The sequence below is a fragment of the Bombina bombina genome, chromosome 3, assembly GCF_027579735.1.
Source record: "Bombina bombina isolate aBomBom1 chromosome 3, aBomBom1.pri, whole genome shotgun sequence".
Classification (NCBI taxonomy): Eukaryota; Metazoa; Chordata; class Amphibia; order Anura; family Bombinatoridae; genus Bombina; species Bombina bombina.
In genome coordinates this window covers 648,683,408-648,700,770 of record NC_069501.1, presented here as the reverse complement: position 1 = coordinate 648,700,770, position 17,363 = coordinate 648,683,408, and the positions used below count along the sequence as shown (strand labels likewise).

At 40.0% G+C, this 17,363-nt stretch overlaps 1 protein-coding gene across 1 annotated transcript in view; it reads left to right on the top strand.

The window, feature by feature from the left end:
- Positions 1-17,363, top strand: part of NXN (nucleoredoxin) — a 457,846-nt gene that overhangs the window by 242,960 nt on the left and 197,523 nt on the right. The gene's annotated exons all lie outside the window — the stretch shown is intronic.

Below are 17,363 nucleotides of genomic sequence, written 5' to 3'. Positions count from 1 at the left end.
TAAGAGCTTGTACAAAAGTCCCCTTGAACCCCATATCCGTCAGTACTTTAAACATGAAACTCCAGTCTACCCTGTCAAACGCTTTTTCTGCGTCTAGTGACAGGAATAGAGCTGGAGTCCCCATTGCGCTCACATAATCTATCAAAGTGATAGCTCTTCTAACGTTATCTGGGGCTTCCCTATTTTGTATAAAACCCACCTGATCTTGGTGGATCAATGTGGGTAAAATCACCTTTAATCTATTTGCCATTATTTTTGTAAAAATTTTGATATCATGATTTAATAGGGAAATCGGCCTGTAGTTCTGACAAAACTTGTTGTTTTTCCCCCCTTTTGGAATCACTATAATTTTTGCCTTGAGTGTCTCCCCAGGTATCTCCCATCCATCCATTATCCCGTTACAGAAGTTGACTAAATGGGGTACTAGCTCTGTTTTAAAAAGTTTATAATACTCCCCTGTCAGTCCGTCAGGGCCTGCAGCCTTACCAGATTTTAAATCCATAATTACCTTCAAAACCTCTGAGCTATTTATTTTTTTATTAAGACTGTCTAAGTCATCCTCAGTGATTTTTGGCAATTTCGCTTTTTCTAAAAAATTTCTCGTCTTAGTGGTTATATCACCTAATCCTAATTTGTTCCCATCGTACAGTTTCTCATAGTACTTTGCAAAGCTATCTGTTATTTTTTGTGGGTGTGTGGTGAGTTCTCCCTCATCTGTGTAGAGCTTAGGAATGGAGAAAAATTTATTCCTTTCTCTCAATTTATATGCCAGAAATCTGTCGGGTTTGTTGGCATAGACAAAATAGTGGGCCCTCAGCCGCAAGGCCGCCCTAACAGAGGCGTCATTTAAAATCTTTGCCAACTCCCTCCTCTTTGTCGTTAGTAGTGTATAATTGTGAGTGGTTGTGTTGCGTTGGTGATTCCTCTCTAAGTTTTCAACTTCTCTTTGTAGGTTATCTACCAATTTTGCTGTCGCTTTAGTTTTAATTGACTTTTCTTTTATAAACAGACCTCTCATATATGGCTTATGTGCCTCCCAAATCATCAGTGGGTTATTAACCGAACCAGTATTCACGTCCCAATATTCCTTGAGTGCCCTCTGTGCCTTCCTAAAAATCTCTGGATCATTTAATAATACCGGATTGTATGTCCATGAGCGCTGTCTAGTGAAGTCAATGAGGTTCGTCAGTTCTGCATAGACCAAGGAATGGTCTGACCACACACAAGCTTGAGTGCCCACCCTCACTAATGAGGGCGATATAATTTGGCTAACATATATGTAGTCTAGAGTGGTGTAAAGTTTATGTGCTGGGGAGTAATAAGTGTAGTCGTGATCTTGTCTGCCTACCGCCTCCCATGTGTCCACTAGACTATGTTCGTTAAGTGCGTTTTTAATGGATTTAACTATGCTATTGTGTCTGTGTTGTTTGCTTGTGAGTGTGGTTTTCCCTGTTCCTTCCTTAGCAGACAATGTAACGTTAAAGTCCCCGGCCAGGATCACTCTAGTCTGTGACCATTGTGTAAGCAGAGAAGATATTTTGGTAAAAAAAGCATTTTGGGTCTCGTTAGGGGCATAAACATTACATAACGTCATATTTGCGCCCTGAATTGTCCCCTGCACTATAACATACCGTCCGTCTTTATCTGTAATTACCCTATCAGTTACTAGATCAAGAGATCTATGTATCAATATCGTGACCCCTCTTTTTTTCGAGTCAGAAGTTGAGTGAAAATGATGGGGATAATGATGCGACCAAAATTTAGGGATAGATGACTTCACAAAATGGGTCTCTTGTAGGAATATAATTTTGGCCTTAACTCTAAGATATTGGGCTAGAGCAGTTCTCCTCTTAGTGTCCGTATTCAACCCCCTAACATTGTGAGTAAGTATAATTGTGTTGTTTGATGTCATTTTACAATACCTTCTCCTCCCTGTCCTTTCTCATCCCCTTTAATCCCTAATCCCTCAATTTGAACATCACATTTACCCCTAGGAGACCCAGCCTGGAAGAATAAAAACAAAAACAAACAAAAACATTTTGAAAAAACAGTAAATATGCCAATCTCACTGAAATAAAACATTAAGATAGACATAAAAAACAGCCAAACAATTCTCTACTATATTGAACCTTAATGGCGCTCATTTCAATATAGTCAGTTCCAAAGCCTTATTAGAAGTGACCTTTTAATGATATGAGGAATATAGTCTTTTTCAATATCCCAGCTTAGTTCAATAATAAATAACATTTTCCTTCGGAAATAAAGTCCACAGTCCAACATTAACAGTTAACACAACCTGCAAGAAAAACATAACATTAACAACTGTGAATACTCATCTGTCTGGCGCTCTTGCCCCAGCATGTCCTTCCCATCCTAGTCGTGCAAGTCCCGCACGGCTATGCCGAAAAGCAGAGCACCCTATAGCTCCATACAGCCTGCACACTGTAATACTGAGGCAGAAAAAGGAAAAGGAAAAAAGAAAGGTTTCTGTCTCATCATGTCTTCCTTTTCTTTTCGGGAACCCGTGTCCACTTCCTTTGAGCTGGTATTCTGTTACCCTCTTCACCCCCTGCGGAGGGTCTTTGCTGTTGAAAGGATGGTGGGTCCAATTTCATCTTTCTGCAAGTTTCTAGAATCTCTGCTTGGTCCCTTATTGAAATGATTTTGTTTTCCCAAGAAATGTGTAAGGCAAATGGGAATCCCCATCTATATGGGACTTGATTTTTCCTCAATAGGGCTGTGAATGGACGAAGTGCTCCTCTCCTCTGTAGAGTCCTAAGACATAAGTCCTGAAAGAACTGGACCACGTTGCCCTGATGCTTGTATGTCGGGTTTCTGCGTGCCGCCGCCATTATTTCTTCTTTTTCTTGGAACCTGAGCATCCGAATTATAATATCCCTAGGCGGGTCATCACCTTTAGGTTTCGGCCTGAGTGCCCTGTGAGCCCTTTCAATTTGGAATTTTTCTTCATCCTCAACCCCTGTAATACCTTGGAATAGATTGAGTAAATACATATTTAGATCTTTTGGGGTCACCGATTCAGGGACACCTTTCAGGCGTATATTGCAGCGGCGGCTGCGATTTTCGAGATCTTCGAGTTTGTCGTGTATATCCTCCAATTCTTTCTGCTGAGCTGTCGTTTGAGTTGTAATATCATTCAGACCTTCCACTAGTGCTTCTCCGCTTTCTTCAAGAGAGTCCACTCTAGAGCCTAATTCACCTACTTCCTGCTTAAGCTCCGTCAGACTACTAGTGACTGTGTTCTGAAGTGTTTCAATTTTCTCAAGAAGTCTCTCAAAATTTGTTGAAATGTCTTGTTTTGACACCAATTGTTCCAGGTCAGCTCTGGTTAGGGGTTCGTGGTGACCCACTCCCCCGTGGGGGTTTGTGTCACTCTCTCCATCTCTGTCTGATTGAGGTGAATGTTGTTCTGGCGATTTCTCCCCTCTGTTAGCTTTGAAAAAGAGGGGCGCCGTAGTCTGCTTGGTAACAGGTGTTGCTTTAATATTCCTTTTGGAGGTCATTATCACGGCTCCCCAGAAGTCTGGCAAAGTCCCTCTTTTGTAGATTCCAGTTATTACCCCTGCAACAATCTTTTAATCGTTTCAGTACACCTTGTTGTCACACTCAGTGTCATTCATAATGAAGTAGACATATATATCAGCTCCTCCTGTCAACTGCAGGCAGTCAAAGTAGTATACATTCCCTCTTCAGGTATTTAGTGTCACATTCATTGTTATGTGTTTCTTCTTAGTACTCACTGATGAGAAGCGTCAAATCTGATCATTTTTTTCCTGCAGCCCCTTTGCATTATTCCACAGTGTACTCCCTGCTGGTTCTTAGCAGCTGTCACCCTTCTATATTAGATGCGGGTCTCCCTGTAAACCTCCGTCTACAGCAAGGTCGTCCATAACCTTTGCGGTGTTTACCGCTGATCAAATTGGCCCTTACTTTGTGGCCCTACGTGTGGGCACCCACTCCCTCTCAGGCAAACATCGCCATTAACTTGCGGCGGTCACCGCTACTCACTTCTTCCCTTTTCGGCTTAATCCGGCACCGCTTTGCAAGCAGATAGTTGATTCAGGTCGCCACGTGGCCTTTTATCATGGCCGCCGTCTCCTTGTATCTGTTTCACTTCTTGAGCGTGTTACCCTGCCGGGTCTTGTGTGCGGTTCACCGCCGCAAGTCTCACTCTGCTCTGACCTTCTGGGCTCACCTCCGGTCCTCTTATAACCTGCTTACATGAGGCTATCTGCTCAAAGACGCCTGTCAGCTTACTTGGCTGTCTGGAGCTTCACCTTTATGCGGCCATTCCGCTCTCACTCCAGGCTCCGCCTCTCAAAAGTTTGTTATTTTTAAATGGCACCGGAGTGTGCTGTTTATCTCAGGCAGTATTTGGAAGAAGAATCTGCCTGCATTTTTTCTATGATCTTAGCAGATGTAACTAAGATCCAGTTGCTGTTCTCACACATTCTGAGGAGTAAGGTACTTCAGAGGGGGAATGGCGTGCAGGTTTTCCTGCAAATAAGGTATGTGCAGTAAAATATTTTTCTAAGGAATGGAATTGACTAAGAAAATACTGCTGATACCGAAGTAATGTAAGTACAGCCTTTAAATGCAGTGAAAGCGACTGGTACCAGGCTGATTGATAGAGATATATGCTAAGGTATGTGCAGTAATATATTTTTCTAAGGAATGGAATTGACTAAGAAAATACTGCTGATACCGAAGTAATGTAAGTAAAGCCTTAAATGCAGTGATAGCGACTGGATCAGGCTTATTAATAGACATACATACTCTTATAAGAATGTGTTTTAAAACGTTTGCTGGCATGTTTAATCGTTTTTTAACATATGTTTGGTGATAAAACTTATTGGGGCCTAATTTTTCCACATGGCTGGCTTAAATTTTGCATAGAAACAGTTATAGGGAAGGTAATCCACAGCTCAGCTGTGGCAGTTTTGTTGTGTCTGTTTAAAAAAATGTCGTTTTTTTTTTTTTTTTTTTATCTGTTTTTTGCATTAAGGGGTTAATCATCCATTTGCAAGTGGGTGCAATGCTCTGTTAACTTATTACATGTACTGTAAAAATTTCGTTTGATTTACTGCCTTTTTTCACTGTTTTTCAAATTTTGACAAAATTTGTTTCTCTTAAAGGCACAGTAACGTTTGTTATATTTGCTTGTTAACTTGATTTAAACAGGCCCATTTATCAAAGGTCTTGCGGACCTGATCCGACACTGCGGATCAGGTCCGCAAGACCTCGCTAAATGCGGAGAGCAATACGCTCTCCGCATTTAACATTGCACCAGCAGCTCACAAGAGCTGCTGGTGCAACGCCGCCCCCTGCTGACTCGCGGCCAATCGGCCGCCAGCAGGGAGCTGTCAATCAACATCGGGTTGATGTCTGGCGATTCCTGTCCGCCTGTTCAGAGCAGGCGGACAGGGTTATGGAGCAGCGGTCTTTTGACCGCTGCTTCATAAGTTGTGTTTCTGGCGAGTCTGAAGACTCGCCAGAAACACGGCCCTTCAAGCTCCATACGGAGCTTGATAAATGGGCCTGTACGTGTTTTCCAAGCTTACTAGTCTCTTTATTAGTTCTAACATGTCTAACATAGAGGAGGCTCTGTGTTTATTATGTTTAAAGCCATGGTGGAACCCCATTTTAGAATGTGTACCAGATGTACTGATTTCATGTTAAACAATAAAGATCATTTTTTGTATTTAAAAACATTATCACCAGAGGATTCTGTCGAGGGGGAAGTTATGCCGACTAACTCTCCCCACGTGTCAGACCCTTTGACTCCCGCTTTAGGGACTCCCGCTCAAATGGCGCCAAGTACATCAAGGGCACCCATAGCGTTTATTTTACCAGAGGATTCTGTCGAGGGGGAAGTTATGCCGACTAACTCTCCCCACGTGTCAGACCCTTTGACTCCCGCTCCAGGGACTCACGCTCAAATGGCGCCAAGTATATCAATGGCGCCCATAGCGTTTATTTTACAAGACATGGCAAAGGTTGTGTATAATACACTGGCAGCAGTATTAGTCAGACTACCTGAAATTAAAGGAAAGCAAAACAGCTCTGGGGGTAGATACAGAGCATACAGACGCTTTAAGAACCATGTCTGATACTACCTCACAATATGCTTAGTCTGTGGGTGATATTTGTGACTCAGGGAAGATGATTTAACCTGATTCTGATATTTCTACATTTAAAATTTATGCTTGAGAACCTCCACTTGTTGCTCAGGGAGGCTTTAGCTGCTCTGAATGAATGTGTACAATCGCAGTGCCAGAGAAATTGTGTAGACTGGATAAATAATATGCAGTGCCGGTGTGTACTTATGTTTTTCCAATACCTAAAGAGGTTTACTAAAATTTTTCATAAGGAATGGGATAGACCAGGTGTGCCGTTCTCTTCCCCTCCTATTTTTTAGAAGAATGTTTTCTAATAGTTGCCACCACACGGGACTTATGGCAGACAGTTCCTAAGGTGGAGAGAAGAGTTTCTACTCTAGCTAAGCGTACCACTACCTCTGGCGAGGACTGTTGTGCTTTTTTAGATCCAATGGATAAAAAATGTTTATTCAACAAGGTTTTATCCTGCAGCCCCTTGCACGCATTGTTCCTGTCACTGCTGCTGCGGCGTTCTGGTTTGAGTCTCTTGATGAGGCTTTACAGGCTCCATTGGATGAATATATTTGACAAGCTTAGAGCACTTAAGCTAGCCAATTCCTTTGTTTTCTGATGCCTTTGTTCCTTTGACTAGACTAACGGCTAAGAATTCTGTTTTTTACTATACTGGCGCGCAGAGCGCTATGGCTTATATCATGGTCAGCTGTCGTGACTTTAATAAATAAGCTACTTAACTTCCCTTCAAGGGGCAGACCCTATTCAGGCCTAGTTTGAAGGAGATTATTACTTATATCACTGGAGGAAAAGATCATGCCCTTCCTCAGGACAGGTCCAAATCAAGGGACAAAAAAGGCCTAATTTTCGTGCCTTTCGAAAATTCAAGGCAGGTGTGGCATCAACTTCCTCTAAGGCAAAATAAGAGGGAACTTTTGCTCAGTCCAAGGCGGTCTGGAGACAACCGGACCTGGAACAAAGATAAGCAGGTCAAGGAGCCTGCTGCTGCCTCTAAAACAGCATGAGGAACGGACCCCTATCTGGTAACGGATCCTATAGGGGGCAGACTTCATTCTTCGCCCAGGCGTGGGCAAGAGATGCCCAGGATCCCTGGGCATTGGAAATTATTCCCCAGAGATATCTTCTGGATTTCAAAGCTTTCCCCCCCAAAAAAGGGGAGTTTTTGCCTTTCACATTTATCTGCAAACCAGATAAAGAAAGAGACATTCTTGCATTGTGTACGTGACCCATTCAGTTCCAATAGAGGAACAGGGACACAGTTTTCCTCAAATCGGTTTGTGGTTCCCAAGGAAAGGAAACCTTCAGACCTATTTTGGATCTAAAAGATCTTAAACAAATTCTTTAGAATTCTATCATTTAAGATGGAAACTATTCGTACCATCTTAACTATGATCCAGGAGAGTCAATAGAGGACTACAATGGATTTGAAGGATGCTTATCCTCACATTACGATGCATAAAGATCACCATCGGTTTTTCAGGTTTGCCTTTCTAGACAGGCATTACCAGTTTGTAGCTCTTTCCTTTGGGTTAACTACAGCCCCTAGAATCTTTATGGAGGTTCTGGGGTCACTTTGGCGGTCCTTAGGCCGCGGGGCATAGAAGTGGCCCCTTATTTAGACGACATCCTGATACAGGCGTCAAACATCCAAGTTGCCAAGTCTCATACGGACGTAGTACTGGCATTTCTGAGATCGCATGGGTGGAAAGTGAACAAGGAAAGGGTTCTCTATCCCCAATATCAAGGGTTTCCCTCCTAGGGATTCTGATAGATTTTGTAGAAATTAAAATTTACCTGACGGAGTCCAGGTTGTCAAAGTGTCTAAATTTCTGCCGTGTTCTTCATTCCATCCGCGCCCTTTGGTGGCTCAGTACATGAATGTAATCGGCTTAATGGTAGCGGCAAGGGACATAGTACCGTTTGCACGCCTACATTTCAGACCACTGCAAATATGCATGCTCAGCCAGAGGAACGGGGATTACACAGATTTGTTCTCCTGTTAAATCCGGACCAAGAAACCAGAGATTGTCTTCTCTGGTGACTATCTCGGGTCCATCTGTCCAAGGGTATGACCTTCCGCAGGTCAGATGGGACAATTGTTACAACAGATGCCAGCCTTTTAGGTTGGGATACAGTCTGGAACTCCCTGAAGGCTCAGGGATAGTGGACTCAGGAGGAGACCCTCCTTCTAATGAATATTCTGGAACTGGGAGCGATATTCTTCAGACTTGGCCTCAGTTAGCAACTCTGAGGTACATCATATTTCAGTCGGACAATATCACGACTGTGGCTTACATCAACCATCAAGGGGGAACAGAAGTTCCCTAGCAATGTTAGAAGTATTAAAATAATTCACTGGACAGAGACTCACTCTTGTCTAAAAGCTATCCCTATCCCAGGTGTTGAGAACTGGGAGGCAGATTTTCTAAGTCGTCAGACTTTTCATCCGGGGGAGTGGGAATTCCCTCCGGAGGGGTTTGCACAAGATCAAGCAGGAGAGTGCTTTGGTGCTTTTGACAGCGCCTGCGTGGCCACGCAGGACCTGGTATGCAGATCTGGTGGACATGTCATTCTTTCCACCACGGTCTCTGCTTCTGAGACAGGACCCTCTACCTCAGGGTCTTTTCAACCATCTAAATATAACTAATCTGAGATGGACTGCCTGGAGACAGAACGCTTGATGTTATCAAAGCATGGCTTCTCCGAGTCAGTAATTGATACCTTAATACAGGCATAAAAGCCTGTCTCTAGGAAAATTTAACATAAGATATGGTGTAAATATCTTATTGTTATGAATCCAAGGGTTACTCATGGAGTAAAGTCTGGATTCCCAGGATATTATCTTTTCTCCAAGATGATTTTGAGAAAAGGGTTGTCAGCTAGTTCTTTAAAAGAAAAGATTTCTACTCTGTCTATTCTTTTGCACAAGCGTCTGGCAGGTATTCTAGACGTTCAGGCATTTGGTCAGGCTTTGGTTAGAACCAAGCCTGTGGTTAAAAATGTTGCTCCGCCATGGAGCTTAAAGCTGGTTCTTAAGGTTCTTCAAGGAGTTCCATTTGAACCTTTTCATTCCATAGATATCAAACTTCTATCTTGGAAAGTTCCTTTTTGGTAGCTATTTGCTCGGCTCATAGAGTCTCCGAGTTATCTGCGTTGCAATGTGATTCTCCTTATCTGGTTCTCCGTACGGATAAGGTAGTCCTGTGTACCAACCTGGGTTTTTACTTAAGGTGGTATCTAACAAGAATATCACTCAAGAGATTGTTGTTCCATTCTTGTATCCTAATCCTTCTTCAAAGAAGGAACGTCTATTACACAATTTGGACGTGGTTCGTGTTTTAAAGTTTTACTTACAAGCTACTACAGATTTTCATCAAACATTCACCTTGTTTGTTGTCTATTCTGGACAGAGGAGAGGTCAAAGGACTTCAGCAACCTCTCTGTCTTTTTGGTTAAAAAGCATAATTCATTTAGCTTATGAGACTGCTGGACAGCAGCCTCCTGAAGGGATTACAGCTCATTCTACTAGAGCTGTGGTTTTCACTTGGGCCTTTTTTAAATGTGGCTTCTGTTGAACAGATTACAAGACGGAGTCTTGGTCTGCGTTTCATACTTTTTCAAATTTAACAAATTTGATACCTTGCTTCTTCGGAGGCTATTTTTGGGAGAAAGGGTTTTTTTACAGGCAGTGGTAACTTCCGTTTAAGTACCTGCCTTGTCCCTCCCATCATCCGTGTACTTTAGCTTTGGTATTGGTATCCCATAAGTAATGGATGATCCGTGGACTGGATACACTTAACAAGAGAAAACATAATTTATGCTTACCTGATAAATTTATTTCTCTTGTAGTGTATCCAGTCCACGGCCCGCCCTGTCACTTTAAGGCAGGTAATTTTTCCATTAAACTACAGTCACCACTGCACCCTATGGTTTTCCTTTCTCTGCATGTTTTCGGTCGAATGACTGGTAATGGCAGTTAGGGGAGGAGCTATATAGCAGCTTTGCTGTGGGTGGACTCTTGCAACTTCCTGTTGGGAAGGAGAATATATCCCATAAGTAATGGATGATCCGTGGACTGGATACACTACAAGAGAAATAAATTTATCAGGTAAGCATAAATTATGTTTTCTTAGGGACCATAATAGATTCCCTATCAATGAAAATATTTCTGACGGAGGTCAGAAAAGCTAAGAATCTTTCCTCCTGCCTCTCTCTACAGTCTACTGTTCGGCCATCAGTGGCTCAATGTATGGAGGTAATTGGTCTGATGGTTGCTTCCATGGACATCATTCCCTTTGCTCAATTCCATTTGAGAGCTCTGCAGTTATGCATGCTCAGACAATGGAACGGGGACTATACGGATCTGTCTCAGAGGATACATCTAGATCAGTCGACAAGAGACTCTCCCCTGGTGGCTTTCTCAGGAACATCTTTCTCAGGGAACATGCTTTCATAGACCTTCCTGGGTGATTGTGACCAAGGATGCCAGCCTGCTGGACTGGTGAGCAGTCTGGGACTCGTTAAAGGCACAGGGACTCTGTACTCGGGAGGAGTCAGCTCTCTCCATAAACATTTTGGAGTTGACAGCGATTTTCAATTCTCTGATGGCTTGGCCTCTGTTATCATTAGCCCGGTTTATCAGGTTCCATCGGACAACATAACCTCAGTTGCTTACATTAACCACCAGGCAGGAACTAAGAGTTCCTTAGCCATGAAAGAGGTGGCTCAGATTATTCAGTGGGCGGAAGCTCACAATTGCTATTTATCTGTCATCCACATTCCAGGAGTGGACAACTGGGAAGCAGATTTTTTGATCAGACAGACTTTTCATCCCGGGAAGTGGGAGCTCCATCTGGAGGTATTCTCCAGCTTGACTCTGAAATGGGGAGTGTCGGAGCTGGATACTCAGGCGTCTCGGCAGAATGCCAAACTTTCAAGGTAAGGATTGAGGTCAAGGGATCCTCAGGCCACTCTGATAGATGCTCTGGCAGTCCCTTGGGATTTCAGGCTCGCATACCCGTTTCCTCGGTACGCTCTCCATCAACGGGTCGTTGCTCGTATAAAACAGGAGAGAGCATTGGTGATTCTAATAGCCCATGCGTGGCCTCGCAGGATCTGGTATGCAGACCTAGTGGAAATGTCGTCTCTTCCACTTTGGAGACTGCCTCTGAGGGAGGACCTTCTACTTCAGGGTCTCTTCCTTCATCCAAATCTTGTTTCTCTGAAGCTGACTGCTTGGAGAATGAACGCTTAGTACTGTCTAAGCGTGGGTTTTCTGTGTCGGTAATTGAGACCATGATTCAGGCTCGCAAGCCTGTTACTAGGAAGATTTACCATAATATATGGCGTAAATAAATATCTTTATTGGTGTGAATCCAAGGGCTACTCTTGGAGTAGGGTCATGATTTCTAGGATTTTGTCTTTTCTCCAGGAAGGTCTGGAGAAGGGTTTGTCGGTCAGTACCCTGAAGGGTCAGATTTCTACCTTATCTATTTTGCTATATAAGCGCCTGGCAGATGTGCCAGATGTGCAATCTTTTTGTCAGGCCTTGGTCAGAATCAGACCTGTGTTTAAGTCTGTTGCTCCTCCTTGGAGCCTTAACCTTGTTCTTAGAATTTTGCAGCAGGCTCCGTTTGAGCTGATGCATTCCATAGATATTAAGTTATCTTGGAAGTTTTTGTTTCTAATTGCTATTTTTTCTGCTCTGAGAGTATTGGAACTCTCGGCTTTGCAGTGTGATTCACCTTACCTTATCTTTCATGCCGATAAGGTGTTTCTTCGTACTAAGTTTGGTTTTCTTCCTAAAGTTGTTTTGGATAGAAATATTAATCAGGACATTGTTGTTCCTTCTCTATACCCTAATCCTTCTTCTCATAAGGAACTTTTGTTGCACAACCTGGATGTTGTGCGTGCCCTAAAATTCTACCTACAGGCGACTAAGGATTTTCGCCAGTCTTCTGCCCTGTTTGTTTGTTTTTCTGGTAAACGTAACGATCAGAAAGCTACTGCTACTTCTCTTTCTCTCTGGTTGACAAGTATAATTTGCTTGGCCTATGAGACTGCTGGACAGCAGCCTCCTGAGAAAATTACATCTTATTCCACTAGGGCTGTCTCTTCTTCTTGGGCTTTCAAAAATTAAGCTTCTGTGGAACAGATTTGCAAGGCAGCAACTTGGTCTTCTCTGCATACTTTTTCCAAATTTTCCAAATTTGATACTTTTGCCTCGGTTGGTGCCTTTAGGTCTATTTGTCTTGTCTCTCCCTTGTCCTCTTGTGTACTTGAGCTTGGGTATTGGTTCCCAACAGTAATTGAGGACGCCGTGCATATCTTAGGAAGGAAAACAAAATTTATGCTTACCTGATAAATTTATTTCTTTACGGATATGGTGAGTCCACAGCCCCGCCCTTTTTGTTTGAGACAGTTTTTTTTTTTTTACTAACCTCAGGCAGCTCTACACCTTGTGTTACTTCCTTTTTCTCCATTTACCTTTGGTCGAATGACTGGGGTTTGTGGAAGGGGGAATGATACTTAACAGCTTGGCTGTGGTGCTCTTTGCCTCCTCCTGCTGGCCAGGAGTGATATTCCCAACAGTAATTGAGGACGCCATGGACTCATCATATCTGGAAATAAATACATTTGACAGGTAAGCATACATTTTTGTTTTTTCCAATAATTAATTGTTGAAGGGACATGGAAAAGTAAAGTTTTATGAATTAGCTCATATAATAAAAAAAAAAAAAATCAAAACAAAAACTTTCCAATTTACTTGTGTTGTCAAATTTACTTCTTTTTCTTGGTATCCTTTGTTGAAACTTAGCTTCCCTCCATGAGAACATAACATTACTGCAAACACCACTGCCATATAGTGTTCAACAAACGTGCAGACTCCTGATTTTGTGAAAAGTTTGAATAAAGGATGCCAAGAGAAAGAGGTAATCTTGAAGATAAAAGTAAATTACAAAGGTGTTTTTTTTTGTTTTTTTTTTAAATAAAAAATATACACTGCATAAATATCTTCCATTCTCTTATTGGTACAGTTCTACAAGTCTGGTGCTCTTATTTATCGTAATTTCCCATACTAGCCTGTTTCAGTGCGTTGCCTAAGAAGTCAAGGGAGAAAACAAAATATGCATCTTTGTAAAGTTGGACACACTCTAAATACATATGTTTTCTTACCTGAATAACTATTTTTGTATTTTCATTCTCTTGTGTTATTATTCACAAAAACTCTTCTAAACAACTATGAATGTGGAATAGATTATTGCATGTTTAAAGGGATAGTAAAGTCCAAATTAAACTTTCAAGATTCAGATAGGGCTTGTAATTTTAAACAACTTTCTAATTTATGTGGGTTTGTCAAAAAAGAGAAAATTTGACTAGAAGATGCATCTAAATAGCACTTCACACTCCCTAGTATATCAAAATCTATAAATTACATCAATATCTAAAGGTGTTATGTAACATTTATTTTGTTTCATTAAAATCACTGAACACAAACAGCATACATTTTAAAACCACATTTGGATTGTTGACTAATTAGAATACAGATTATCCCAGTTATCAAAGTGCAGGTTGGGTTATCTAACAGGATTAGATTTTGCAATGGGTTCAATAATAAATTTACACAGGGTTAATATGAAATATTGAGGATGTATATATCCTCAAATCAGTACTATGCTGTTCATTCAAGAATATACTGTGTATCTTATTATATAATTCTAGGTGATTCAACACTGGTTTAATATAAATTATCATAATATCTTAGCTTTCTACTTTATATATATATATATATATATATATATATATATATATATATATATATATATATTGTTAGCTACCTACAGTCAAATATAGAGAGTTATTGGATATTATTACTATATGACTTGCAACATGTGCCTTGGTTTGTAAATGCTTATATTAGTAATCTTGCACTGAGTAAAATTGAATGTATTTAAGATGGTTTTCAGATTTTGTAGCCATAGTTAGTTATAAAGCAGCATCTTTGTATAGTATAGATAATTAAGCTATTCAATGTTGCTCAAATTTATTGTGAGCAGTTCAATTCAGTCAAAGATTTAATGTACCTTCTTATCAACTGAAGGGTTAATCACATAATCCGTTTTTTACGTTTCATATACCTTCTTATCAACTGAAGGGTTAATCACATAATCCAGTTTATACATAGACAATCCTTTTGGCCTTCTGTGGGCCTCGTCAGAAACCCAAACAAGTTTGTTTATGCATCAGCACTCCAGCCCATTAAAGGTTAATACCTTGAAATAATATAGGCATCTCCCGTACAATAAGTGTAGTGCTGTTGCATCTCTGCTCTTTGTTTAAACTTTCTAATTTACTTTTATCATCAAATTTGTTTTGTTCTCTTGTTATTCTTAGTTGAAAGCTAAACCTAGGTAGGCTCATACGCTAATTTCTAAGCCCTTGAAGTACCCTCTCAACTGAATTAATTTGACAGCTGTTCACAACTAGAGGGCGTTAGTTCATGTGTTTCATATAGATAATACTGTGCTCACACAGGTGAAGTTATTTAAGAGTCAGCACTAATTGCCTGAAATGCAAGTCTGTCAAAAGATCTGAGATAAGGAGGCAGTCTGCAGAAGTTTAGATACAAGGTAATTACAGAGGTAAAAAGTTTATTTCTATAACAGTGTTGGTTATGCAAAACTGGGGAATGGTAAATAAAGGAATTATCTATCTTTTTAAACAATAACATTGTTGGTGTTTACTATCCCTCTAATGCCATTGCTCCCCTGCATGTCTATGTACACAACCCATACTAAATTTTAAGAAGCTCCCTGAATAGAAGATTGTTTGAAGTGGAATAAATCTGCACAAGGACCTAAGCATGAAGAGGGAGGGACCAGCAATGAAAATGAAATATATAATTTATTGTTTTAGTTAAAGCTATTTAAAATGTTATTAAGATAAGTTATTTTTCTTTTGTTAAGTAAAACTATTTCAATTGTATTATTGAGGTAATCGTTATTTTTCTCCTTCCAATAAAGTAAAGTTGATCAAATATGAATGATTGACCTGTTAAACTGGAGATAGTTCACCTCCCAATAATTTCATTCTGCAAAGTTATTATTCTAAAAATGAAAACCATGATTTAAACTGATTTAAATCTTACTGACTAGTGATTTAAATTGTGATTTAAATCAAATCCACCCTGTAAATAACCCTATAAAACTTTTTACTATGTATGCAAATATTGACTGTCTGCTGAATAAGCTTGAAAGCATTGACTATGAAACCTCAGAGACATTACTGGTCCAAATGCAACTGAGAAACAGACTCTTTTGTCCATTTGGGGACCGTAAACACATTTTTGGTAAATGATCTAAGTTGGCAAATGCTGGATACAATTGGAAGGGCCCAGCATCTGAGGTAATCGCATTACTGTTCTAAGAAATATTTGAAAGAAGGAACATTACAGTGATTGGTATCATGGTTCAAGGCTATGGAAAGATTGATGTTTATTCATTTGAAATAATGAAATTAGAATATGCTCATAAATAGCAGAGCAGAATGTCCTGCATTCATTTTTGGAAATGTATTGCTTGCTTCTCTTGTAATCTCATGTTTGTTATTAAAATGTCTTTTGGGTATGGTATGTGCAGTAATTGTAGTGGTTTATTGGTTAGGAAAGATGCTCTTTTTTTATCCATTATAGCCACTGAGTAAACAGAACATGAACTCATATAATTCAGTGAAATACGATAAAAAATAGCTTTGGTCCTTCATAAGATATAACCCTCTGGTACAAATAGAAACATGAGACTTAAAGACCTCTAAACACAATAGAGTAGCATAATCAATAAATACATCATAAAGAGACAATGCGAAAGCACTTAGTTTGAGTTTAAAATGAGAAGTAGATCTTTTTCTGACAAAACATTACTAATGCATCATGTGACAGCCATCAGCCAATCACAAAATGCATATATATATATATATATATATATATATATATATATATATATATATATATATATATTCTGTGAAATTTGCCCATGCTCACTAGGAGCCTGGTGCCTCAGAAAGTGGGCATATAAAAAGATTGTGCACATTTAGATAATGGGAAGTGTATTGAAAAGTTGTTTAAAATTGTGTGCTCTATCTGAATCATGAAATATTCCTTTTGACTTGACTGTCTCTTTAAAGAGGCATAATTAATGTGTATTTTGTGTTCTGATAGATATTCACAAGAATCTAGGTAGTGCTATGGGTGTATAATCCTATATTTTAAAAAGGATTAAATTAACATTCTAATAAACCATATGATTGGTTAGTCCATGTCAGTTAAAGGGAATTAAGAACGTTTCTAGTGTTTATGGACAGTGATCACTCTGACATGTTAAAGTATGTTCCTGTGTAGTGTATGCACATTTAAGAGGTGGGATGTGCTTTTAGGCTGGTGAAATTCAAAACCTCTTGGTCTTTGAGTATTTTAAAACAATGTTTTCAGAAAAATTATTCCACATTTATTTAGTATGTTAAACGTTCCACATAGCCATTAAAGGGACATCAAACCCAAAATTTTTATTTAATGATTCTGATAGAGAATACAAATTTAAACAACTTTCCAATTTACTTCTATTATTTAATGTGCTTCCTTCTCTTGTTATCCTTTGGTGAAAGGTTTATATAGGAGCTCAGGAGCAGCAAAGAAAGTAGGTTTTGGTGGCTGCATATTTATAGCAATTGTCATTGGCTCACCCATGTGTTCAGTTAGAAACCAGTAGAGCATTGCTGCTCCTTCAACAAATGATACAAAGAGAATGAAGAAAAATTGGAAAGTTGCTTAAAATTTCATGTCCTATCTGAATCATGAAAGGCAAATTTTGGGTTTAGTATCCCTTTAAGTAAAGATATCTTTTAGCCACTTTAAGATGCAAGAAAACAATGCTTATGGTTCACCTGCTTGTTTTCAGATACACGATTAGACAGGCACATAATCGTATTCAGGACTATTTTCACTTCTATGTTACATGATCAGATGAGCGATTTCCTGATTAGTTCATGTTGCCTTCTAGTAGTGATAGATGTTGTCACTCAGCTGTCTGTTAATGACACCCTGAACACCTCCACCTCAAACAAATTGATGCTTCTTTTCAACTAAGAGCTCCTGTGTAAGGTGGTGCAGTCATTTTTACAGATACTATAGTGCAGTTTTGAATTTCCATTTGAAAA